Consider the following 25,523-nt stretch of genomic DNA (forward strand, 5'->3'; position numbering starts at 1 on the left):
TCCAAGCATACTAAACTCCATTTCCATATCCTGTCCCAATGGGAAGTTATGCTTATAAGATTTTATAAGTAAAACTCCCATTTCTATCCAATGGGACAGATAGCCTTTCCATAGTGAAACATGAAATGCACTGTAATTCACTACTAGGACATGCCAAACACACCAGTACATGTCCTACCTTTAACACACAAAGCACCCTGCCTACAGGGGCACCTTGGGCCTGCCCACCTTAGGGGTGACTTATATGTAAGAAAAGGGAAGATTAGGGCCTAGCAAGGGGGTGCACTTGTCAAGTCGATATGGTAGTTACAAACTGCGCGTAGACCCAGCAGTGGCAGTGACCATCCGTGCTGCAGGCCCACTAGTAGCATTTGATTCACAGACCCTGGCACACTCAGTACACTTTACTAGGGTCTTACCAGTAAATCAAATTTGCCAGTCATGGCAACACCAATCCATAATAACAATTTACAACAGGAGCACTTGTACTTTAACATTGAACAGCAGTGAGAAAGTGCGCAGAGACACGAAACCAGCAAAAACAGAGAAAAAAACGGGAGGTCAGAAAGCAAAGACAGGGGAAACATGCCAAAAGATGCCAAGTCCAACAATATCTATTTTGAGTTCACTCAGGCAAATGACAAATACATGTGGATTTAAATGCTTACTTCATCTAAATTCACGTCCCGGTATATTACGACCATTTTTCTCTAGGTAATTTTCAGCAAGTATGACTAGGAACTTCACGGGCCATTAGTTATGATGAAGTATGGTTTCTTTTTGCATCTAAACTGTTTTTGTAACTGCACCAAACTTGTTTTCATTTGTTGGTAACAAATTTTAGCGGGTGGACTATCACATACTTTCTGTTGAAGCTGTGCCTGGGTAGTGTACTTTAGGTATGTAGTGGAATATGGTCCCTCAATGATTAGTGGCTCATTGATGACTATTTCGTAGACTATCTGAAAGACGAAACAGATGTCTACTACCAGTCTAATGCTTGATCGCTAGACTCAAGTCAGACCCTCTGGGAAGTCTTTAAATCTGTCCATAAAAGAAGGGCCACAACCTGCTTCCAGAGAGCTGAAATGGAAAGTCTGATGTTAAAGTTTGACATGAAGCTTTGGTGCTGACTCTGGAGAAGAAATGCCTTGACTTCAGTGACAATGATACCTTGCACAACTTTGAGTGGGGAGACATCCATTACGACGCGGTCTTTACACCACGATATGTTTACAACGTGGCCATTACAATGCAAGTTGTTACAACGACTTGCACTGAATGGAGCTATACACGAAGGAATAGTATGATTTACAATTCCAACACCTTCCCTACTGTTCCGTAGGCTGGAGTTGGAATAGTAAATCATACTATTCCTAAGTCCAGCACCCTAGCGCAAGTCGTTGTAACAACTTGCGTTGTAATGACTGTGTTGTAAACGTATCACGGTGTAAAGACCGCGTTGTAACGTCATACATTCCTTTGAGTGTAAAAGGCTGTCTCTGAAACAGATTTCACTAGATGAACTTTGGCTAGAGCTATAGTATAAACCAAAGGAAATGATGGACGGAGTGTTGAACATTGCAAGCACTCACCCCCAGTCAACTGATCTGGGTTTAATCCATCACCGTTCTTTAGCCCACTCTGCCACCCCAGTTCAGACATGGCCATATGCAAATCAGTCTGACTCTGTGCCTCATGGGAACAGTCCAGCCCGAACTGCCAAGCCATGTCTTCCCTGGACCGGAGACAAGCTTCCTAGGACCGGTTTCTGGCATTTCAGCCGTCTTCAGCCAGGCTTGCTTGAATCCAGTGGCAAAGTGAGCAAGGGACTCACATCTGAGCATACCCTGCCAACTTATTGCGAACAAAGCAAAAACCAAAGGAAATGATGGACGGAGTTTTGAACATTGCAAGCACTCACCCCCAGTCAACAGTTGTTACAACGACTTGCACTGAATGGAGCTATACACGAAGGAATAGTATGATTTACTATTCCAACACCTTCCCTACTGTTCCGTAGGCTGGAGTTGGAATATACTATTCCTAAGTCCAGCACCCTAGCGCAAGTCGTTGTAACAACTTGCGTTGTAATGACTGTGTTGTAAACGTATCACGGTGTAAAGACCGCGTTGTAACGTCATACATTCCTTTGAGTGTAAAAGGCTGTCTCTGAAACAGATTTCACTAGATGAACTTTGGCTAGAGCTATAGTATCCCAGATATGTGTGCATAAATACACGGACAAAGTTGGGAAGCCCCTGCACTCATCGTAAAGAGGCATTTACACATGTCGGGGAGAGTGCATCTCCCAAGAGAAAACTGGTTACAGAACCTGGAGACATGAAGTCTCTTTGTGGTAGCTTTTATCAGGCTATATTCATGGAATAGGGATGGTGATCATCCTGGCCTTATGAGTCTCCTGCATGATCTGCATGTGCTCCCAACTGGGACCCTCTAACAGGTTAAGAGCAACTTGCTTGAGGCAGAAACCTTGAAGGAATAGTTGTAGAGGTCCTAAGTCAACTTCGAACAGGCAAGACTAGCACTGTCTAAAAACCTCTCCCTTGCATCTTGGAGATCTTGAGGGAATCGACCTGCTATCAGAAATTCTTGTGGTGATCTCCAGGCATGACTGTCAAGGCGAGTAGTGCATCTCATATAGGCCCATCTTGCTGATTTAAGCTGATGCTAAGGTTTCAGCCAGAGTACTGGCTAATCAGTCACTAAGAGTGATACAGCATCTCGTCCTCGAGGTCGACCCATAACACTTGGAAATCCCACAATCGATGGGTACCGGCCCCTAAAGGGGAGAAGCATCTTACGGTAAATGGAAAAAGCCTTCAATACAGGTCAGTTGAACTACTTATTCACCACCTTGCTGTTTTTAGGTCTCGCCTGGCGTTGCAGAGTGCATGTGCTGCACGCTCTGCGAGGGCTTTTTGAAATCAATACTTTTTCAGAAGTTGTGTCTCTGTTCCGCCTGTAATTTTCATTGGTGCGCGTCATTTGGCATCATGAATTATGCTGAACGTAGTGTGATGATTAAACCGGAGGCTTTTTAGTCCCTCCTGGTTGCCACCCTGTCCTCTTTTGGCCCCGCCCACTGGGACTGGATCTTTTACTGGCGGCGTGACACGGTGGGTTTTATAATGACTGTCTGCACTTTTTTCTTAGCATTATTTCCATGTGGGCTGTGCGTTTGCTATTGGGTGACGTTTACGTAATAAAGTTTTGTATTAGTTTGTGCTTCCTGTTAATTCATTTTAATTATTATTACTGTACACTTGGGGCTTGTGCCAATATGTTCGCACAAAAGTTAAGCACATGCACGCAGCATGGAGCTTGTGCCGCTAGCTGGCGCGGCTTGTTTTAAAGTTACATGGGCGATCCGCTTTCACACATGGTCCGCTTTCACTTTCGGGACCGCGATCACTATATTTGCTATTTTTCAATTACTCAGTAAGCACTAAATTTGTTATTTTTCATACGTTACATGCGCGGTCCGCTTTCACTTTCAGGACTGCGAGCACTATGTTTGTTATTTTTTTTACGTTTCACATCCCTCTTTGGCATTCTTCTAATGCTCCCTTCTTTACGGTTGTTCCACGGCCCACTTCCACCCAACTTCTTTCCCTCATTGCTTCTCAGCACCAACTGAAAATAACCCGAAAACCTGGGGTTTGAGGGGGAGGGTGAACCCAAACAGCCGATCCCTTGCTTGAGGTGAAAGCACGTGTCTGGCTAAATATTATTAAGCACTTTGTATTGTGGTATTGCTTTCACTCCTCTGCCGTAGATACACACACGTTTGCATGGGCGCGCTTTGTCCCAATGGTTAAATACAACGCAGAGTTTCTTGTGATCTTCTGGTAAGAAGGAAGATATCTTGTTGAAAATGTAATCTTCCCCGATCTTCATTTTCCCGTCTCTAAAAAAAAGTACCAGCAGTTCTTATCCGTTCCATTCCCTAGTTTTAAATACCCTCACTCCACCACACACTTCTTTGATTTTTGTAACTGTGCCACACAAGACACGGTCATCGTGATGTGTTTACTTCTCTCAGTCTATCTCATGGGCGGAAAGTGATTTCCAGGGGTCTCCACCTCTCTGGTTTTTGGAAGAAAGGTTTCTCCCATCTCCTCCCTTTTCCCCACTGTGTTGCGCTTGGCCCATCCCAGGCCTCCGCCCCTCGGTCCCCTCCCCCCTCCTTGGTTCGGACGGAGGGTTCATTCCCTCGACCCCTCTTGTTCCTCCTTGGAAGCGAGACCCTTTATAAATCCCGGCTCCTCCCCGGCACCTCTGGATGTGGTGCCAAACGCAGCATTAATCAAGTAACAATGAAAGCAAGTCCTAGATTTACTGCTGCAAGGAGAGTTGGTTACACGGTGTTCAAGCGGCATCTTGTTGGTGAGGTGTCAAAGAATTTGCTTTATTTTTGGTTGTTGTGGATGAGGAGACTACTTCCGACTGTAGATGCGGCTAGGTTGATGCTAAATATGTTGATTTACAGTTGTAAGGTAAATCGTTTGGTGGAAACGAGTAATGTGGTGGTAGTATGAGGAATGCAATGCATTCCTATACGACTCATTTTAAAGTGCAATCTTGCCTCATGATTAAGGTTGGTTGTTGTTTGACTCCAGAAAGTTTAATGGGAGTGTTTGTGTGGGGGGGGGGGTATTGTGCCAGGGTTGAGAAGAGCTCCTTGGATGCCTATAAGACATTGAACCAGTAAACCTTAATGTGGGGTTTAAAAAGTCCTTTTGATTCGCAACTCTAGAACTTGGTTGGCTGTAATTGAGTGGTTTTCATCTATCCTTCATTATGCATCATACTGCTCTCCACACTTTCCTTCATTCAAATAAAGCTAATCTCCTCCATGCGTTCTTCCTCCTCCCTACATGCTCTCCCCCGCACCTTTCTTCTGCCTCAATATATTCTACTCCTCACTATACTTCATTAACCCTCATGCTATTCTTCTAATCATCCTCCTTTACAAATATTAAAAACGGCTCCTCTCCTACTAACGCTATGCTTTAAACTGCTACACAGCTAACAAAAACAATTGTAACAACGTACACCCACAACATAACACAAACAAACACTAAATAATACAAAACTATAATACAATAACATTAGCAAAGCAAATGGCTTTAACTTGAACAAAGGCGAGACCTATTGCATTTCCAATGCTTGTTCTAACTATGCGAAGGTCATTTATACACAACCTAGGCCAGGGTATGGCTATGCGGGATCATCTCACACAATTTCATATTGGGAAGGGCACAGAAAAGTGTTTTACACTTTCCCCTTTCCTCTTGCGTTGTCAATAGAGACCCTAGTTGATTTGCTTCATAATGATGTCTCCTTCTGAGGCTTCCAGTGGGCCCTATTGTGAAATATCAGTGTTATTATATTTTAGCTGTCCTCAATGGTCCTGTCCTCTGGCAATGCAGGTACCTCGAGACTCCATGTGAACTGGACCAAATCAATCTTGTTTACAGTTTAGGGTGATGCCAAAGCCCGGCCTGTGCCTCACAACGAAGGGTGGAGTAGCTGGTGCTCTATCACAGAGCATTCATTACTGGAGGAAAACCACACTGCTGAGGTCTTACAGCCTCATGCATCAAGCAAAAATCCAGTCGGTAAAATACCGAATCGCTAATAACACCCGTTAGCGAATAAAAATAACCGATTTCCAATGCATGAACCCAAAATGTGAGCCAACAACGAATCGCAAAATAAATCCGGTAAAATACCGAATCGCAAATAACCAAAAAGCAAATCTACCGAATCGCTAAATACCGAATGAGCAGATACCGAAATCACTATTAGCTCCCGGAAAGTGCCAATGGCAAATAACGAATCGCACCCCAATGCAACAAAAGTCGCAAATACCGAAAATCCCAAAAATCGCTATTTTGCTTGAGCTAAATAAGGGGAATCGGAACCTGGAGGTAAAGTTAAAAAAAGTCATGTGAATAAAAAAAACACTTTCAACATGTGCAACTGATTGTGCCAATCACCAAACCCTTAAATGTGGCCCAGGAGACCCTGTTGGCTACCACAAAATGGCAGCCCTCTACGTGCTTGCAAGAAGGATGCATATCAATGCGGCAGGACAGCGCAGGAGAAGGGTCCAGGAGAGAGTTGTCAGACTGCGCATCACCTTGCTCGGGCAGAACGAGGACGAGGTGTACGAGAAGTATCGACTCAATCGTGCCATGATCATGCGCCTCATTGCAGACCTGGAACCATCACTGCAGCACCAGACACACCGGACCAATGCAATCCCTGCGCACGTCCAGGTCCTATGCAGTCTGCACCTACTGGCCTCAGGGAGTTTCCAGGGGGTAATTGCGGTAGCCGGAGGCGTATCGCAAAGCGCACTCTCACGCTTCTTCAAGAAATTCCTAGATGCCATGCTGACAATGCTACACACCCACATCAGCTTTCCCACAACCCCACATCAGTTGGACCGCAACAAACAGGCATTCTACCAGGTGGCACAATTCCCCCATGTAAGTGGATGCATCGACTGTACGCATATCCCCATATGTCCACCCGCAGCAAATGAGTACATATTCCGGAACCGCAAGTCCTACCACTCAATCAACGTGCAGGTTGTGTGCGATGCCAATCACATCATAACGGACCTAGTGGCACAATTCCCGGGGAGCACACACGACTCCTACATATTCCGCCACAGTGGAATCCACAGGCGCCTAATCAACGGAGAATTTGGAGTACAAATTACGCTTCCCCACACCAACACCACACATGTATGGACATCACCAATGCTAAGTCTTTGCTTCTATCTTCTAGGTGACAGTGCTTACGCCCTGCGTGAATATATACTCACCCCATACATCAATCCAGCAACCCCACAGGAACAACGCCACAACGCTGGACACATAAGCACTAGGAATGTCATAGAGAGGACACTTGGGATTCTGAAGAGTCGCTTTAGAATCCTACATAAGACTGGCGGCGCCTTGCTATACAAACCTGAAACCTGCTGCCGGATTATTGCTGTATGTGCAATGCTGCACAACATTGCGACCAGAAGGGGGATACCCATAGAGGTTGACAGGAATGACCACCACCGGGATGACCAACCACCCGCCCAACAACGACAGGCACACGTCCCTAACTCAGCAGAGGGCCACAGGAGGCGGACATACATCATGCAACATCATTTCTGAATCAGGTGAGAATGAAACATTACAAGTTTGTTTGGGGTGCAACTGTTTAATGCACAGTAGCACTGCGGTATGTGCAACAAAACAAGCAATGGAAATAATGCTCCACAGGAAAAAAGTAAAATCAAATGTGCGTTAAAGTCATGCCTGTGCAGACTCAGAAAGGGGAGGTCCATGGTTGCCCCACCATGGTCCGGCATGTCTGTGTATCTGTCTAGTGGCGCTTGCCACGTACCCCAAGCCTCCGCTCAGGTGTCTCCAATGCCTCACCACGGCCTGACCCCGTGGAGGCCCGTGAACTGCGGCGCCTGGTGCTGGCCTCTGGCAGTGACACGCTGCTGACACTGGAGGCAGCCTCACTGGCGTCATCCCCTCCCAAAGCAGCAGCACTGCATGTGCTGCCCTGTAGGTGTTCAACAGCAGTGGTCATCTGCCCTAGTGCCTTGGCAACATCCCCGCAGAAGTGCCCAAGGTCCACCTGCAAGGACACAGAGCGGCGTGCCAACACTGCGGTACTGTTGCTGTGACGTGTGATCGCCTTTGTAACGGCGGCGGAACGCACCAATTGCTGTCGGTGCCTCCTCTTCTCGCACTCATGGCCCTCCCTCATGGCACGGGTGAGCTCATGGATGTCTTCCCTGAGGTGAGCATTGCCCTCTGCCACCACAGTGGTCATGTCCCTAACCGCCGTGCTCATGTCCGTAACCGCCGCAGTCATGGCACGCATTTCTCTAGCAAGGCGCACGATATTGCAGCTAATGTTTGCCATGTGTCGTCCCTGCAGGCGCTGTACACGCAGCATCCTCTCCTCGATGGCAGAAGTGTGTGGGAGAACCAGGTCGCCTGAGGGGACAGAACTTGGCCGAGCCCTGCGCCGCTGTGTGAGTCTTGCGCGTCCAGGTGGTGCATCAGGTGGTGTGATGGTGCGCAGACTGTGTCCCAATTGTGTGGAGGGTGTTTCCATCACCTGCAAGGGCGCAACTTTGGGCCTGCGCCTCTGCGCTTTTGTGGCTGTTGTAGCTGCAGCGGGTGTGGCTGGTGCTGGTGGCGCTGGTGCTGGTGCCTGTGCTGGTGGTGCTGGTGGTGGTGGTGCTGGTGGGGTGGCAGGTGGAGGTGATGTGTGCGCATCCTGCGCTGTCTCCAGGTCGGAATCCACAGGTGTCTCGGATATTATCAGCCGCCCGCTGTCGTCCGAATCCCCAGGAGATGCATCTGTGTGTGAAACAGTGCATGGTTAGTGGGATAGTTACACCTACGTAGTGTTGTACACATACATGTCCCTCTGTGATCCACTAAATAAACAGTCTCTATCCATGTTCAACTGATGTGGTGAATGGTCATTGCTTTTACGCCTGTACATGCACACTGGGCTGACTAGACTACAACTCCCATGATGCACTAGTGTTAGGAGTAAAGCTGTGTGTGCCAAAGCTGCATACACACTCAGATCCTGCTGGGGGCATGGAAATGGATTTACGCTATGCTGGGTATGGGCACAGGCATGCATCTTACCTTGGGCACTTGTGGCTGCGCCGGACGTGTCCATCTGGGTCACTCCCACGACGGCTTCCCGCTCGATTGTTCCTTCCACCAGATCCTCCAGGGCAGTGTTTGCTTGGACCGTGGAAGGGCCGCCTCCGGTTCTGCTTGCCTCCCGGAGCCTCTCTGAAATCCTCTCCTTTGCACGCTTCCGCAGGTCGTACCACCTTTTCTTGAGGTCGTCGATGCTGCGGGGCGTCACACCTACAGCATTCACCCTCTCCCGGATGCGTAGCCAAATGCGGCGCTTCTCTTGCTCAGGCACCTTGAGGGACAGCTTACCAAAGAGGCGATCGTGCTTGCTGCTGACTCCCTCTATCAGGTGCTCCAGCTCCCTGTCGGAGAACTTGCGCTTGCGCTTGCGTGCAGCCTCAGCGCTGGATGGTGCTTCCTTCTCCATCAGGTATTTGTTTTGAGGATGGCTCAGTTGTTGTGGCTTCACTCTGCACAGGCAGTCTTCAGTCACAGCTCCTGTTTGCTCCTCTGTCGATGCTATGTGGGTGGGGCTGCAGTATTTCCTGGTTGGTGATGTCATCTGCACGTTCCCGGTGCGACGCGGTCAATTGCGATTTCGCTATTACCGAATTCGCTATTAGCTAATTCGGTATTTCCGAACTCGCTATTAGCTATTCGGAGTTTGCATGCCCCGCTATTGCTTAATCGGTAAAAATAGCGATTTTTAAGGAATCGCTAGAATTTACCGAATCTGTTGATGCATGCCCAAAAGCGATTCCTTAATAACGATTCCTTATTTCTCGCTATTAAGGAATCGCTTTTTGTTTGCTTGATGCATGTGCCCCTAAATGCACAAGAAGAAAATCTTGGAGGAATCTAGCCCTCGTTAAACACTCTAGCTTGGAGGCATGCCTACTGTAAGCGAACATCTCCTGAGATCCTTACCCACTTAGAAGGAGAGATCGTGCTCTAGGGACTCTTTATTACTTACAACGTTTCCAGAAGAAAATCACACTGACAGAATCCCCTAGTGGAAAAAAGGTTTTGCTGGATGAGGAAGAAGCATTCACTTCTTGGGTCTATGGGAGATAAATATTGCTTTCACTTTCTGCTGTGAAATGTCACAATTGTGCTACTGTACCCATGTTTCTGCTGCTTGTGTCACATTGGCCCAGGCTTGTGGATGTTTTAGCTGCCTCCTATCCTGTCAGAAAAGCCTGTGTAGACATGAAACTGTTGTTGCCTCCTGGGAAGGCTTATGAAGTCCTCTTTCTCAATCAGACTGCTCTAGCATGTAGAAGCACTATGAGGCTTCCTGACCTCACAATGATAGTGATAATGACAAGGATAGGACTTGGCTAGATTTTAGCTATGGTGGTACTGATGGTGAGCTTTCCACCAGAACTTGAGCCATTGGACTTCATTTGCGAACTGAGGGGCATATTATCAAGCACGGCGTTAAAATTATCACCACTTTAGCTGCAGAAAACTGCTGCTAAAGCGGCGATAATGGGCTTGATAATATGCCGCAGAGAATTCCAATAGAAGCCCATGTTGACCTCAGAACATGGACTTCTATGGGAATTCTCAAGGGCATATTATCAAGCCCATTATCGCTGCTTTAGCAGCAATTTTCTGCCGCTAAAGCGGCGATAATTTTAACGCCGTTTCTTGATAATATGCCCCTGAATTTGCTTGTTTACTGCACCTGCTGCACTTGGAGTCAGGTGTACTGGGGTTGTAGGTTTGCTACCCAAGCCTAACCTTCCTGACCATGATGGTTCAGCCTAGACTCTCAAACCAGCACATGTTCTAGTGAAGCTACGTGATTGGCGGTAGCCTAATGCCCATGGCTTAATTTGGTCTACCTGCTCTAATGGTAGCACTTGTGATCGATCCATCAATCAAGAGAGAGAGGACAGTGGAGAGTGTGTGTGTGTGTGTGTGCATGCGTGTGTGTGCGTGTGTGTGTGTGTCAGTGGCATAGTGTACCCTCTTAAACAACAGCTCTACTGTGAGGCAGATTTTAGGATTTTAGCTTTCTTGACTTTGGGAACTAGAATGTAAGGGCAGAAACACTCACAGATATAAAGGTTTGCTTAAGAACGGGGCTATGGGATGTGTGCAAAACGTCAGTATCTTTTCCTATTCACGTTTGGCTCGCCTATCCTTCAAGGCACGTCATTTCCGTTGGAATTTCACCCGGCTCAGCAATGAATTTAACGTAAATAAAGAAGCCGTGACATCATGACCATTACCACTTAGAAACTGTTTCATTGTAAAGCTCACATAATTCACCTACCATCAGTTTTGCTACAAGAAACGGAATGGAATAAAGTTATCTGTTGTTCCAAGGAGCGATTTTTTTCAGCTAGGAAAAGCTTTCTGCATTAACCAGTTTCCAGAGCTTAGACAAGAATATGAAAAAGGTTCTACTTCATATATCTATAGAGGCTGCATATACTTCCAGAAACGACACAAAGCCCAAATGATGTATTGCTGCAGAAAGTTTTATTATAGTCGGCAGAGTATTTCCTTCCAAAACGAACAAGCATTTGCAATGCAATAGGTCTCGCAATTGCGAGATATTGACCTATTGGCATTGTAAATGACAATACCATTTATTTATGTGTTTCAAAAACACCTGCTAAAATAACAGGAATTGTCATTCATAATACCAATAGGTCCAAGGGGCATATTAGCAAGACCGGTGATAAAATTATCGCCGTTTTAGCGGCAGGAAACTGCAGCTAAAACGGCGATAATGGGCTTGATAATATGTGTTATGGGATTCCAACAGAAGCCCAGGTTAGATGTCCTGCACATATAACCTGGGCTTCTATTGGAATTATCTGCGGCATTTTATCAAGCCCATTATCGCCGTTTTAGCGGCAGATTCCTGCCGCTAAAACGGCGATAATTGTATCGCCGGTCTTGCTAATATGCCCCCAAGTTTCTAAAATGCGAGACCTATTGCATTGCAAATTGCAGAGTGGTGGGGGCGAGCAACGTGTCGGGCTAGAGTGCTGTAAAAGTAATATGGTGGTGGGGTCAGCATTCAGCTGGATGGGAAGCAACATACAAGGGAGTGGGGGCGGAGAAGGTACGGACAACAGAAAGAGGGTGTGGGTCGGGGGACAGGGTGGAGGGCAGCAGCAAAGAGCTAGTGATCCATGTAGATCCAGAGGGGGAGAAGCACGTTGCCCTCAATGCGGGTTAATTAAATCCCAGTGTCACCAAACGTTTTTTTGTAAAAAGCGGTAGCATGCTTTCAGTATTGTGTGGTATGTTGTTAACTCTGTGTGCTTTAAATGTTGTTGTTCGTTTTATGATTATATAATAAAGACCGTCAACTTTATACAAGGGTTGCTTTATTTAAAAAAAAAAGTCGTTTGAGATCCCCTAGTTTGAAAGTTATACACCTTCTTGGGAATATGTACCCAAAAACACATTCCAATGTAAAAAGTAATAAGAATGCCAACCTGACTGCATCCCTAAAAGACAGCAAGAGTGATCTTAAATATCGGCACACAAGTTGAAAACCGTTCAGGATGTGCAGAGGGTTCAACGTTTACTCAAAAGGAGGGGGTGCTACGACGCATTACCAAAAGTATCTGAGCCAGTGCTTTAAATGGGCCGGTACTCACCGGTACTGAGTACCGGCACTTCTGAATTTTCTGGCCCTCAGTACCGGCACTTCTCATTTGCCAGGGAGAGTACCGGTACCCTAATAGAGCACCGCAGGCTCTCGTTGTTTATCTCCTCTAGAGCTGGTAAGCGCGCCAAGCCTCTGGCAGAGTCGCTGCTGGAGATTCCAGCAGCTTCCATGTGAATGGCCTGAGACGGCAGGGGTGTAAGAGGGCTTGCCGTGTGTCACGCTGTGATTAACAGCGCAGGGTCTAGACAGACCCTTCACTGTCAGTCAGGTGTTTATCTTTCCGTGGTCGATAATTGGCTTAAGTGACTATAACCCACATTAATCACCACCTAAAGCGCATAGACTTTATCAGTTCATTTCTGAGCACTATATGCTCAGCATACACAGAGGGACGGACGCCTGTCTTACAGTCTGAGCTATTAGCAGCAAAACTCAGGCTGCAGAGCCAGTACTTTGCATTACTTTATCTGGAACTAAACATGCAATGAAAGCAGTTTCCTTTAAGATCCTGGCAATTGTTTAAAATGTATTTAAACAACTGTCTGGCGATCCATCGGGTGTGAGGGCAGTTGCACGCAGTAATCGTTAAGAAGGGCAGCAACCAGGGAGGGAGCTGAAAGTGTGGGAGATCATGAAGATATTTGGAGCATATGATTTAAAGAAATATAAGGCGTGACAGGGAGGGGTGAGAGATGTAATGGTGTGATAAGTCATTTTTTAAACATACAGAACACCCGGCGCATAAGCCTCAGCCTGCTCCCCAATGCCTTTAGATCCACTTTGCAGCAGGTTTTGGAATCAAAGTGCGCAGGCTTTCATAACGAATTTAATAGGAGAAGCATGCCAGCTGCAGCCAAGGAACATTTCTGTAAAGTCATAAATCTGGTGTGCTGTTAATCACATTCACACTATTGTGTGAATTTGTACAAACACAGGTATGGAGGTAGCACATGAACTGCGGAAATGTAGAAAATCATGGGAGGTAAGGGGGCAGATTTATGTTGCCTGGCGCATCCCTGCAAATCAGCAAGGATGCGCCAGGAATGATGCGTCACGCAAGTTTACCCTTGCGCCACACATGATGCGCCGCATTTACAATGCGGCGCATCATGGCGCAGGAATAAACAGATGCGTGACGCATCCGATGGCGTAAGGTTGGCGCAGTGCCTCAGTTGCGTCGCAAGCGCGACGCAACTCCAGCACTGTTCCAACCTACCCTATCCCTAACATGGTGCGTCAAGCCTTACGCCTGCTTCAAGCAGGCGCAGGGTTTTGGCGCATCAGCGTTGGGAAAGTGACTCAGTCAAATCTTATAGATTTGACTGAGTCACTTTTCAGGGGCGTTCCTGCGACGGAACGCCCCCCCCTCTGTCGACACGCCCACGTGAAACCTGACGCAGGTTTTACGTGGCGCAGGGCTTTACATCGTGACGCATCTCCATAGATGCGTCACGATGTAAATATGGCGCAATGTGGCGCAGGGTTTACACCGCCGCTGCGTCACAAAAGTGACGCAACGGCGGCGTAAAAGTGGCGCATCTCCGATATAGATCTGCCCCAAGGAGTTTAAAATTGTTCTGTTCCCACCGAGACTTTTTGCGAGTGTTTGCTTATGTCTGTGCGCTTTTCGACTTGTGTGTGTGCCTGTTTTTCTGTGAGAGAAAAGGGAGAAAATCAGGACACTCAGTAGATTTTAGAGGGAATGCGTAGAATGTGTGTGTGTGTGTGCGCGTGTGTGCGCGCGCACGCTTAAGTGTATATAGTATTGTGCCAAACACCAACAAATAACAGTATGGCATTAAGAAGCAGCAAATATTACAAAACGAGGAACTGTTGACATGTCATCCTATTTGGGTTTCATTTTGTGTAATGAGTTAACCTGTTTCGTTTACATTAACACATTTCTCATGTGTTTTTCATAGTTGCTGCAGGGATATAGAAGTCATTATGTATCATTATATGTCGCCATAAGCCCCGCCCCTAGCCCCACCCACTCACCACGCCTCTAGCTCATATTAATGAGTACCTGCACTTATTTTTTTCCATTTAAAGCACTGATCTGAGCTATGTCACAAGTACAAGAGCAAAGTGTGGTAAAACCTTTCACATTTGAAACATAGACACATGCTGTGTTACTGCTAACGATTCCATTACTCAGACAGCATCTGCAGTCTCTCTAGAATCTTTCTATTGGAGCCTGGAGATTAGCTGGAGCACTGTGCTCTATGTTGAGGCGATAAGTGCAAAACTGGGTGCAACATGAGCGCACTGTTATACGATTTGGAAGAAACTGCAGAACCAAGTCTAGAGGCTCTGTGGACTAAAGTTCCTCTTACATGTTGCATACATGTCAACCTACGGATTTTTTTTAAACAAGGAAAGGGCACTACCACAATCAGTATCAAAAAGAATGCAGCAAAGAACAAAAACTCATATTGCACTGATAATGTTGCCTGATCAAGACATACAGCAAACTGATTTTGCCCCAGACTGGCATAGTTATCTTTACTTTCTTGTAACTACAGCGGAAGGAGGCCATTTTTTTGTCTCCTCCAGTGTGCGCCCTGGTGCAATTCACAAACATCATTAAAAGCGCTTAGAACTTTCATGGCGCATACTCCTGACGTCTTACCTTGGGGATGAGTTTTCTCCGCTGTCCCCGGTAAGAGCATCCATATAAGCAGGCTACAGCGCTCCTTTGCCATCACTGCTCAAGCGCTACATGTGCAATCCCTACCAGCCGGAACCAGCACACGGGGAGTCAGTCACAGAAAGCCATCTTCTCTTGGGCTTGTACCAGGCGCGCAACACCCATTGGTCTCAAAGGGCTTCAGCCCCCCACGTCGTGTGTGGCAGGCCGGGTTTGAGACAGCTTCCCGGGCACACACAGCCGCACCCGAGCACTTCACATGTCTTTAAAAGACCATTTGCATGTTAATGAGGCCTTGCTGTTGTTTCACCCCTTCTAAGAGGCCCTGCAGCTCCACTCTGCATATTGCTCACCCCTTCTAAGAGCCCCTGCTCTGGCGTAGCTAGGGGGGGGGGCGGTCCGCCCCAGGCGGCACTATTTTGAGGACGGCCGCCGCACGGCACGAGCCAGTTGCGGCGGCCTTTATAATTTATTTGGGGACACTCACTGACACTACTGTCAGTCAGTGTACCTAAATAAATTATAAAGGCCGCCGCAACTGGCCAGTGCCGCGCGGGCATCGTTTGAACTGAAGTGCAAGCGCTGTGCACCTGCTTGCCAAAATCGACCCTGCCCCGACGACCCTCGGAGTCTTGTGCGGTGCGCGTCACATTCAACAGCCAAATAAATAAATAACACGTAAGACTTGAAAACATTTTATACTTAAAGAACTTAGAACAATAAGCAAGCTGGTATAACATAAATGACCTCACTGCCGTTTATTCATTTGCACTGAACTCGCAGAGAGCGGGTTCAAGCTGTAGAAGAAACCTTGTTTCTACTGTGAAACCGAAGAGGGAGGAAAAGGTTTTACTTTCCGCTGTTCTGAAAACGAAACCGAAACTGAAGCACGGACGACTGTTTCCGACTGACGTCACAGGGACCGGTCTGTGTCAAGAGACAGGGGAGGAAAGAGGGTGAGAAAAACGCACCAGGAAGGTGGTTGTGTTTACGAGCAGTGGACGAGCAGATACCCTCGGCTGTTGCGCAGTTCTCTTTCGGAGCTGGCTGTGGGCGCCGCGTGGATGCAGGTATTTTTCAGCCTCACATTCCTGAATTAAGTGCACACATGAGCAGGATAGAGGTTTGAGGAAGCTCTGAATGGATATAGTGAGCGTTTTCTATTTCCCCTTTTAAAGCGTGGCAAGGGAAAATGCAAAAATAATCGGGCTATTCTCTTCATGGTATTGTGATCAATGTAAAAGCAAATAATGCTGCCTGCAGCGCAGGCACCACGGTCCACGACGTACCTCAGCGTATGTGGTGCGTTTGTCAGGCAGTTTTTACTGGGTTATGGCTGTAACTTGAGTAATCGTGGCCAAGTCTCTTGCCTCGTTTCTCAGCTGCCAAAAGCGGAATTCCTTTTAAAGCAGTGGGCTATTCAGCACAAAAGGGATTGAGATATAACACAAATCACCCTGACATGGCACGCGCACCCCTCTTCACGTTGAATCCCCTGGGAGCACGTGCATGAATGTTTTTGCCCAAATTCATTTTCTCTATGGGCACACGTCTTTCCCCTGTGCCGGTAAGCAGCATGCATGCCATGCCACCAATCTGCATGTTCCGATATGAAGACATCTGCTCTGACGTCAGTGTGTGCCCACCTTGACCTGTGCTCCTTCCTGTCCAGCACACGGGTAGGCACTCACTGACGCAGGCGCGCACTGACGTGTTCAATCCTCAACATGGAGCTTGATCTGTGTAGGAGCCTGCCAACAGGGTAGGGTGCAAGTCAACAGCACATGAACTTTACCACGGGACTAGTGTACAGACATGTGCCTAGAATAAAAGTATTTGGGGGAAACTATTTACTAAATATCCTCTGTTTCATGCGTGAGAGTCACTTTCAAGCCATTCTGTCTATTTCAGGGGGGATGAACACACAGATGATGAAAAAAAGTATTGAGGTGCGGCGCAGATTTCAGTAGCCAACACCGCATCCTTCTTTGTCCCATGCTATGTCCAGTTGTGCTTCCTCATCCCAATTGTCTCTCTGGCACAGTTGGGGAACATCAGATCTTGTTATCCTCTCAAACTCTTTTTCAAATAATTATTCTTATGAGGGCGTGTCGGCAACACAGAACGCCCCTATGAGAAGCTTGACACCCTCTCTGCTCCTCCTCTTACCTACTACCACAGGCCTCACTGCCCCAGAGCAGAAGCCTCCACTGTTCCTCTTTGGGGATGGCTGCCTATGGGGATGGTGAGCAGAGACTAAACAGACAGAACAACAGGGACATAAACAGTGCCACAACAGGTCAGAATGCTTCCAAAGAACTCAGTGCTCTCTCAGTGGAATTTACCTCTTCGGTAAAGCTTGCACAGAGAGTGAGGCAATGATATTATTTACTGGCACTGACTGAATGGTGCCAGAGGCAGGGCCATCCTTCGATGGAAACTCAAAGATTCTACAGATTAAGTTCTTTTTTTGTAAGAACATTTATTGGCATTTCGCTTGACAAGTCCATACAATAAAAGGGACAACAGCTACTCCAGAAACAGCAGAATAAAACCATGTCAGGCTTATATGGCGTCTCCCACTCCTCCCAACTTAGGACAGACTAACAAAGCAGCTGAGCTGCTATTAGATGGATAGTGAAGACTAAAGTAGACCTGAGTGTACCCACTTTGCTTAGCACTTGTGTTTTAGGAAGGCATCAGTGCTTTAAATGGGCAGGTACAGAGTACCGGAACTTTTTATTTTGAGACGGAGAGTACATGCACTTCTCAAGAGTTACGTAATACATTATATTGGAGAGTACCGGCACTTCTCAAGAGTGACGTAATACGTTTTATTGGAGAGTACCAGCACTTCTCAAGAGTCAAGTAGTACGTTTTATTGGAGAGTACCAGCACTTCTCAAGAGTCACATAGTACGTATAATTACAGAGTACCGGCACTTCTCAGAAACAAGCAGGTACTCTGGTAAAGGGTGCCTACTATTCAATTTTTCCATTTCTAGCTTTGGAAGGCTTAGGTAGGTAACATGCCTCAAGCTACTGTACATTTTTCAAGGACGAGCACAGGAAGTGATTTGTTTTTGCTCATTTCGTCCTAAGTAAGTTCTTTCACACCCAATTCCAGAGCTCAGCTTAGCAGTGGGCTGCCTGTGTAGGAGAAGTTGTAAGCTTCACCTATTAGCGGCGATACTACGTGTCTCTCGGACCTCTTTCAGGTGCTCGCCGTCCTTTTTCCCCAGCACCCCCCTAGGGGGCGGCAATTTGAAGGATAGCCCCGGGCGCCACAAGCTCTAGCTACGCCTCTGTCCACTCTGCCTATTGTTTACAGATTCAGCCCCCCCCCACCAGTGGTGGAGTGTTGTGCTTCGCAATTGGGGGCCCAGTATTCACGTGGGCCACCAGCTCTAACAAATATAAACCAGGTACAACTTAGTGAATATGAGCCGGAAGTCCCGTGCGACCTCCGCTCCTTTATTTAAGCTCTCTGGCCAGACCGCTACATCTCATCCCAAATCAGATTTTAACAAAACGTTCTCATAGCTCAACATGCAAATTCTGCAAGTCTCTGGTTCGGCCTGGGATTAGGCCGGAGATCATACCTCTGTGGTTTTACGCACTGGCTACCAGCTGGACTACTTGCCTCCCGGCAATCCGAGCTGGGATCATCTCCGGGCTCCCGACGAGCTGGAGCAGTGTCTCTTCCTGCTCCTTCTGTCAGGTGGGGGTGAAACTCTTCTTGGTAGGTGTCGCTACTTGCTTGTTGGTGGCCAGCCGGCACATCAACCTCCGGGGCTTGGACCCTTTTGAACCACGACACGTTCCGAGTGATGGTCTCTCCTCCCTTCTTTGCCGTCATAGCGGTTCCTCGGATTTTCGTTACAGTCCATAAACCTGGCTCGTACGCGGTGCGGAATTTGCCTCCGCTCCGGCGGTTTCTCACCAACACCGTGTGACCTTGCACGATTTCTCTGGGGAGGGCTCTACTCTTTCTGCTGGCTTTATCATTGGTTGCTGATCTGCGATCTTGCGTGCTTTCTGGGTCATAGGGTTCCGGTGCCCAGTTGTCAGCCATGGGCAGAGCGTCTCTCCGAGGTCCTGCCAGCATCAGCGACCATGGTGCCCTCTGTGTGGTGCAATGCGGGGTGCTACTGTATTCCCGTAGGAATTCCTGGAGTGCTGCTTCGGGATCTGTTTGGTAGGCCAGGGTGATGCAGAACACCTTGTTTATGGTTCTCATAAAGCGTTCTACTTCGCCGCTTGCTTGAGGCCATTGAGGAGTTATACGGTGGTGCTTTATCCCTAGCTGCGCCAAAAATTCCTTGAATTCTCCCCCTTGGAACGGGGGTCCATCATCTGTTTTAATGACCTGTCGTAATCCAAATAATGCAAACGCCTTCTCTAAGACTGGCTGCAGGTGATTAAACACTGTAGATGGGAGTATTTCTACGATAGGGTATTTGGTGTAGCTGTCAACGATGACGGCCGTTACTCTCCCATCTGGAAAACTTCCAAAGTCTAGGCTCACCCATGACCATGGGGACGGGGCTGGCTCTTCCGTTATTATTGGTGCCGGAGACTCCTGGCTACTGGTGAGCTGACATGATCGGCAGCTCCTGACGACCCTCTCGACTGCTTCCTCTAGCCCAGGGAACCACATTTTCTCTCTCATTCGGGATTTCATTCTGTTGGTCCCTTGATGGCCTCCGTGCGCCAGGATAGTTGTCTGTTCCTGAAGGTCTGCTGGCACTACAATTCTGGATCCCCTCAGGATTACTCCGTTGGCGGACTCGCTTAGTTCGTCTCAGACCCTCCAGAATTTACCTAGCCGGTTTCGATTGGTCTCGGTCCATCCGCTGACATTGTGTAGGAAGTGTTCCCACGACCCTTTCTTCAGGGCATCTACCACCCGCTGAAGGACTACATCGTTCTCCGTGTGTCTCTTGACTTCTTCGATGGTAAGAGCTTTGGGACATGCCCACTGGGAGATCATGTTTATGTAGTCTTCTATTTACTGCTCCTGATGGGAGTTACTGTCAGCAGGGCTTGAAGGGTGTCACGAGAGAAAATAGGCTGGGTTCTTTGATCCCGGTCTGTATACCAGATCTAGTTGGTAGTGCTGCAGTTGTATGGCCCAGCGTTCAATCCGGGGTGGCGGATGTAGCGAGGTGCCTTTGAATAGTGACAATAGTGGTTGGTGATCTGTCACAACATGAAATGGATGTCCGCTGAGGTACAGATTAAAATGATTACACGCCCACTTGATGGCGAGTGCTTCTCGTTCAATCTGTGAATATCTGGTTTCAGTAGGTGTAAGCGCCTTACTCACAAAGGCTAGTAGGACCCATTTCCCAGGCTCTGTCTCTTGGGTTAGCAGTGCACCGAGGCCGACGGGGCTAGCGTCGACTATCAGTTCAGTTGGTTTGGCGGTGTCAAAGTATGCCATGGTTGTCTTTTCTTGCAGCGCTGCCTTTACTTTGCGAAACGCGTCCTCTTCTTTCTGACCCCATGTCCACACGGCATCTGTCTTCGTCAGTGCCCGCAGGGGCTCGGAGATGGTGGCAAGGTCAGGAATTAATTGTCCGCAGTATGTTGCCATACCAAGGAAACTCCTTACTTCCAACGTCGTCTTAGGGGCCGGGGCACGTTGGAGTGCCTGAGACTTCTGGAGGTCTACCTTCACTCCTTCCTGGCTGAAAACATAGCCAAAGAAATCGATGGACTTCTTAAAGATCTGACACTTATCTTTGTGGAGGGTCTCTCCATACTCAGCCAGTCGCTGGAGAGTTGCTCGCAGGTGCCGATGATGTTCTTCAATTGTCGCCGAATGGATCAGAATGTCGTCACTGACATTTAGGACTTCCTGCAGTCCCGATAATATCTCCTTCACTGTGTTTTGAAAGATCTCTACCACTGAGGAGATGCCAAAATTTAATCGCTTGTACCGCCGGAGTCCTAGATGAGTCGAGAAGGTAGTGATGTACCTACTTTCTTTGGCTAGCCTCAGTTGGTGGTAGCCAGCGTTAAGATCCAACTTGGAGAACCATCGGGAACCATTTAGATACGCTAAAATGTAATCTACGGTGGGTGTGATATGCCTCTCCCTCTTGATGGCTTGGTTGGGCATGCGCATATCAATGCAGAGCCGGATTCTCCCTGGTTGCTTCGGCTTCTCCGCTATCACTATCGGTGATACCCACGGGGTTGGTCCTGTTACTTTTTCTATGACGCCTTGTCGCTCCAGCTCTTCTAGTTCTTGTTCTATGAGTGACCGGAGGTGGAATGGTATTCGTCGGTGCCGTAATGCTACGGGCGCCACTGCCTGTCAATGTGGAGTTTCACAGGCGGTCTTCTTATACTCCCGAGGCCTTTGAACAGCTGGGGGAATAGCTCCAGGATTTCTTCTGTCTGTAATGTTCTTACTGCGTTGGCAAATGTTACAAGACCTAGATCTTCCGCGGTGTGGCTCCCTACTAGTATGTTCGCCTCTCGGTCAACCACGTGGAACGTCGTGGTGATTTCATGATGTTTGGCTTTCACCTGGATCGTCATTTTGCCTTTCAGGGGCAGCGGCGTTTGGCTGCCATATGTGAAGATCCTTACTTGTGATGGTATTAGTGCTGGCCTTGGGTTCAGCTGCTTGTAATGTTGGCACCCCATGACGTTTACTGACGCTCCGGTGTCGATGAGCGCAGTCACGGGGGATCCAGCGATCTCAATAGTGCAGGTTGGCTGTGGTCGTTGTCTTCGCTTGAGGTCGCTGGCAAACGAGATCATGTGAGATTCTCCTTCTTCATCGGTTGACGATTCCTCGAGATACTGCCTGCGTTGCATTGCTGGCCTACTTCCTCTCACGGTTTCTGGTTCTTCTAATGTCAGGTGCCTGACTGCTTTTGACGGTGGTCTGCGGCCGGTGGCTCCTCTGTTCCTCACGCCTCCGCGGCACACGCTTGCGAAGTGGTTGGGGATATTACATTTTGAGCATACTTTGCCTCGTGCTGGGCATTCCTCCATCGGGTGTTCCACTCTTCCGCAGTATCCACACTGTGATCTATGCGCGCTTCTGGGCGGCCACCTGCCCCGGGCTCCTTTCTGTTGCATGCGTATCGTGTCCACTTTCTCCGTCTTTACTGTCACCGGCTGTTCTCCTGCTTGGATCAGGGCGGCGTCCTTGGCTGTCGCCCTGATGTCCGTTAATTCATGTGACTGTGCTAACACCAAGATGTTTTCCAACGTTATGCGCGGCTGCCGGAGTATGAGGGTCTGCAGGGTTTTGTTGCGGCACCCCTGGATAACTTGTGCCCGTACTTCATTGATTTGGTCATCTTCGGTGCACGTACTGGTTAATTCCCGCAGCCTTGCGTGGAACGCATCCATGGACTCTCCTTCTCTTTGGTGTGCCTGGCTGAGCTTAAAGCGTTCGTAATCGGGGTTTAGCTGAGGGTCAAAATGAGCATTCAGGGCCCTCACAACTGCTTCATAGTCTGTTGGAGGTCCTGTGTTAGGGAGGTGCGCAAATAATTTGCATATCTCGTCCCCTGCAAAGTGAAGTAGCAGGGAGCATTTCACAGCTCCATCAGTTTCTCTAGTGGTTATAAAGTAGTTGTCCAACCGGCCAATCCAGATGGTCCACCTGGGTGATGCAGTAGCCAGGTCAATCAGCCCACTGAACGGGGGCAGCGTGCTCATTTGAGAGTGTTGAGAAACTTGCAGGGCTGCTGGGTTCGCCGCCTGTGGAGCTGCCTGTTGAGACGAAGACGCTGCTGGGGTGGTCATGTTCCCGGCAGGGTGTGGAACTCCTGTGATAAACCCTTGTCTTTGTGACACTGTTATGCCCCTTTGCCGATGTTTCTCTGTGCTTCACACTTGTGCACCAATATGTATTTATGGGCCATTCAGTGGTGCAGGATGGTTGTGGGCTATGTAGTGGTGCTGGAGGAGCAGCCAGTAGTGCTAAGGAGACACTGCAGGGCAAACTGGCAGTTCAGTATGCAGGATTGTCTATATCTGGAGATTCTTTACCCCCCCAGGAGGGTCTCAGCGTAGGTGCTGGTTGCTGGACTCCTCGCGCTGACCCGTGCTGAAAAAGGGGCGGGGCTTTTGCGCCCGTGCGGCTTCTCACCTTGCCAGCTCCACCGGAGAGGACCGGGAGCAGCAGCGGGACAGGGCGCTGAACGCGTGCGATGGCTGCTTCACAGCAGATGCGCCTCCTCACCTCCAGGGCGCCGCGGTGCACGCACTCGACATAGCGCTCTCACAGGCAGCGCCGAGCGACTCCCGATGCAGGTACGCACCACCAGGCTGACGGGTCGGGAGCACGGATGGAGGCAGGGTGTTGCAGGCGGGTCTCATAGCGGGGACCCACGCTCGTCGCCAGTGTTGTAATTCGCAATTGGGGGCCCAGTATGCACGTCGGCCACCAGCTCTAACAAATATAAACCAGGTACAACTTAGTGAATACGAGCCGGAAGTCCCGTGCAACCTCCGCTCCTTTATTTAAGCTCTCTGGCCACGCCTGGCCAGAGAGTGATACAAAGTGTGGGGTTCCTTCCGGTGGGGGTCACCGGCCTGACAAACACTAGACGGCTACATTGGAGCTCGCCCTACAGCGACTTTGCACTTTCGGCTTCAGCCAACGACGAAAGAGATGCACTGAACGACAGGCACTTTACGAAATCAAATGCACATACACATGAAAGCGCACCTGAGCGACGCCAATCTCATTCAATAAACTGCAGTTTGGCTACTGGTGGGACGGGTTCCATATAACTGCAGGCAAACATATGCATGGCTCTGCGTTAACAGCCAATCGTGCTACGAGCTCACATGAAGCGGAAGGTGGAAGCATTCAAAGAGAGTAGTGCAGCGTTGCGGACAAAAATGCATAGACATGCCCGTCCGAAATGCAAACAAAACCAAGGCAGAAAGCATCAGCATCCAACGCCCATAGGAAATAAGTGGGGGTGTGGTGCCGCGAAGCTACGAAATTGAAAGCACTTGTAACCTGACTCAAAGCAGATGGCATGCTGCGCAAGCTACTGCCTTTGGAGCTGGAGAACACGGTTCGAGCCTCAGTGTGGGCTGCATTATTTAATTATTAAAAAATAAGCAGCCATCTAAGAGGGGGGTGGGGAGAGACAAACTTAAACAAGCATTGGCATAGCCAATAGGTCTCGCCTTTGGGACCTTATAAGTGTTTAGCCATGCAACAGTTGCATAACTAAATACTTAAAAGGTCCCAAAAGCGAGATTTATTGGCTATGCCAAGCGGCCCTGCGGCCACGAAAGAGAAAGTAATCGCGGTAAAGCGCGGCGCGCGCGCCCGCGGACATGCACTGTAGCTCTAGGCTGGCCTGGTAGCACTTTTTGGAGCCCTCTCAATAAGTCTCGCCAGACCAGCGCATGCGCTGGGTCAGGCAAGACCTAAAAATAATACATGTGGAGGGGGGAGACAGATACAATTAAAAAAAAACACAGTTGAGACAGACAAATGAAGCATCTGAAACCAAGTGAAACAAACAGTACAAGGAGGTGGCTCAACATATAACGCTGCTGACTTTGGAACAGGAAAACAGGGTTCGGGCGTCAGCGTGGGCTGCATCATTTAAGCTGATTTAATTATGAATAAATTAAACGTAAATAAATAAACAGCGTCCGGTAAGGGCAGGAAGCTGCCAGATGTGGAAATGCGAGCAGGAAAGAAAAAAAGTAGTCCCTAAATAAAAAGATAACAGCCAGCAGCGTAAGTTAACTGTAGTTGGTCGATGCTGCTTCCCCCAGAAACGGAAGAAAAAGGAAGTGTGTATCGGACCACCAGCCAACAATGAGCAAGATGAGAACAGCAATGCCAGATTCTACCAATGGCAAGCAACAAAGCAAAGAGAAATGCAATGGGTGGAGTTTCAGTAGTAATACTGATTACTTGATGCCTCGAATGCGCTGCCTATGCGAGTCCTAAAAATGACACAGCAACATAAGAGAAACAATAAAATCCTCATTAAGAAATTGTCCTCTGTGAAGGATCAAGGAATGGCGGCGTATTAGAGGTACAGCTCAGGACTAATTTCTCAAGAGTTATCAAAATAAATAGGAATGAATAGAAAAGAAAGAGCTCCTTGTCTGGATGGCACTCAGTCTCTCATCTTCTTTGACTCTGAAATTAATTTTAATACTCAGTCAAAACAGATACAGCTTTTAAAAGATTTTAATATGCCTTCTGCGCTTTATAAAAATTTGGGGGCATATTAGCAAGACCGGCAATAAAAGTATCGCCGTTTTAGCAGCTGGAAACTGGCGCTAAAATGGCGATAATGGGCTTGCTAATATGCATTATAGAATTCCAATAGAAGCCCAGGTAAGATGTGCAGTTTCCTGCCGCTGGAGCAACATCCAAGCCTTTAGTTTACCACAATCACCCAAGAAGCACCTACAACCAGGTATGGTAAAAAGAACATACTATACCCTATTTTTCACTTTATTTAAAGACACCTCTCAGCAATAGCCATCTAACTCTTCCCATT

The sequence above is a fragment of the Triturus cristatus genome, chromosome 3_1 (assembly GCF_964204655.1).
Source record: "Triturus cristatus chromosome 3_1, aTriCri1.1, whole genome shotgun sequence".
Taxonomy (NCBI): Eukaryota; Metazoa; Chordata; class Amphibia; order Caudata; family Salamandridae; genus Triturus; species Triturus cristatus.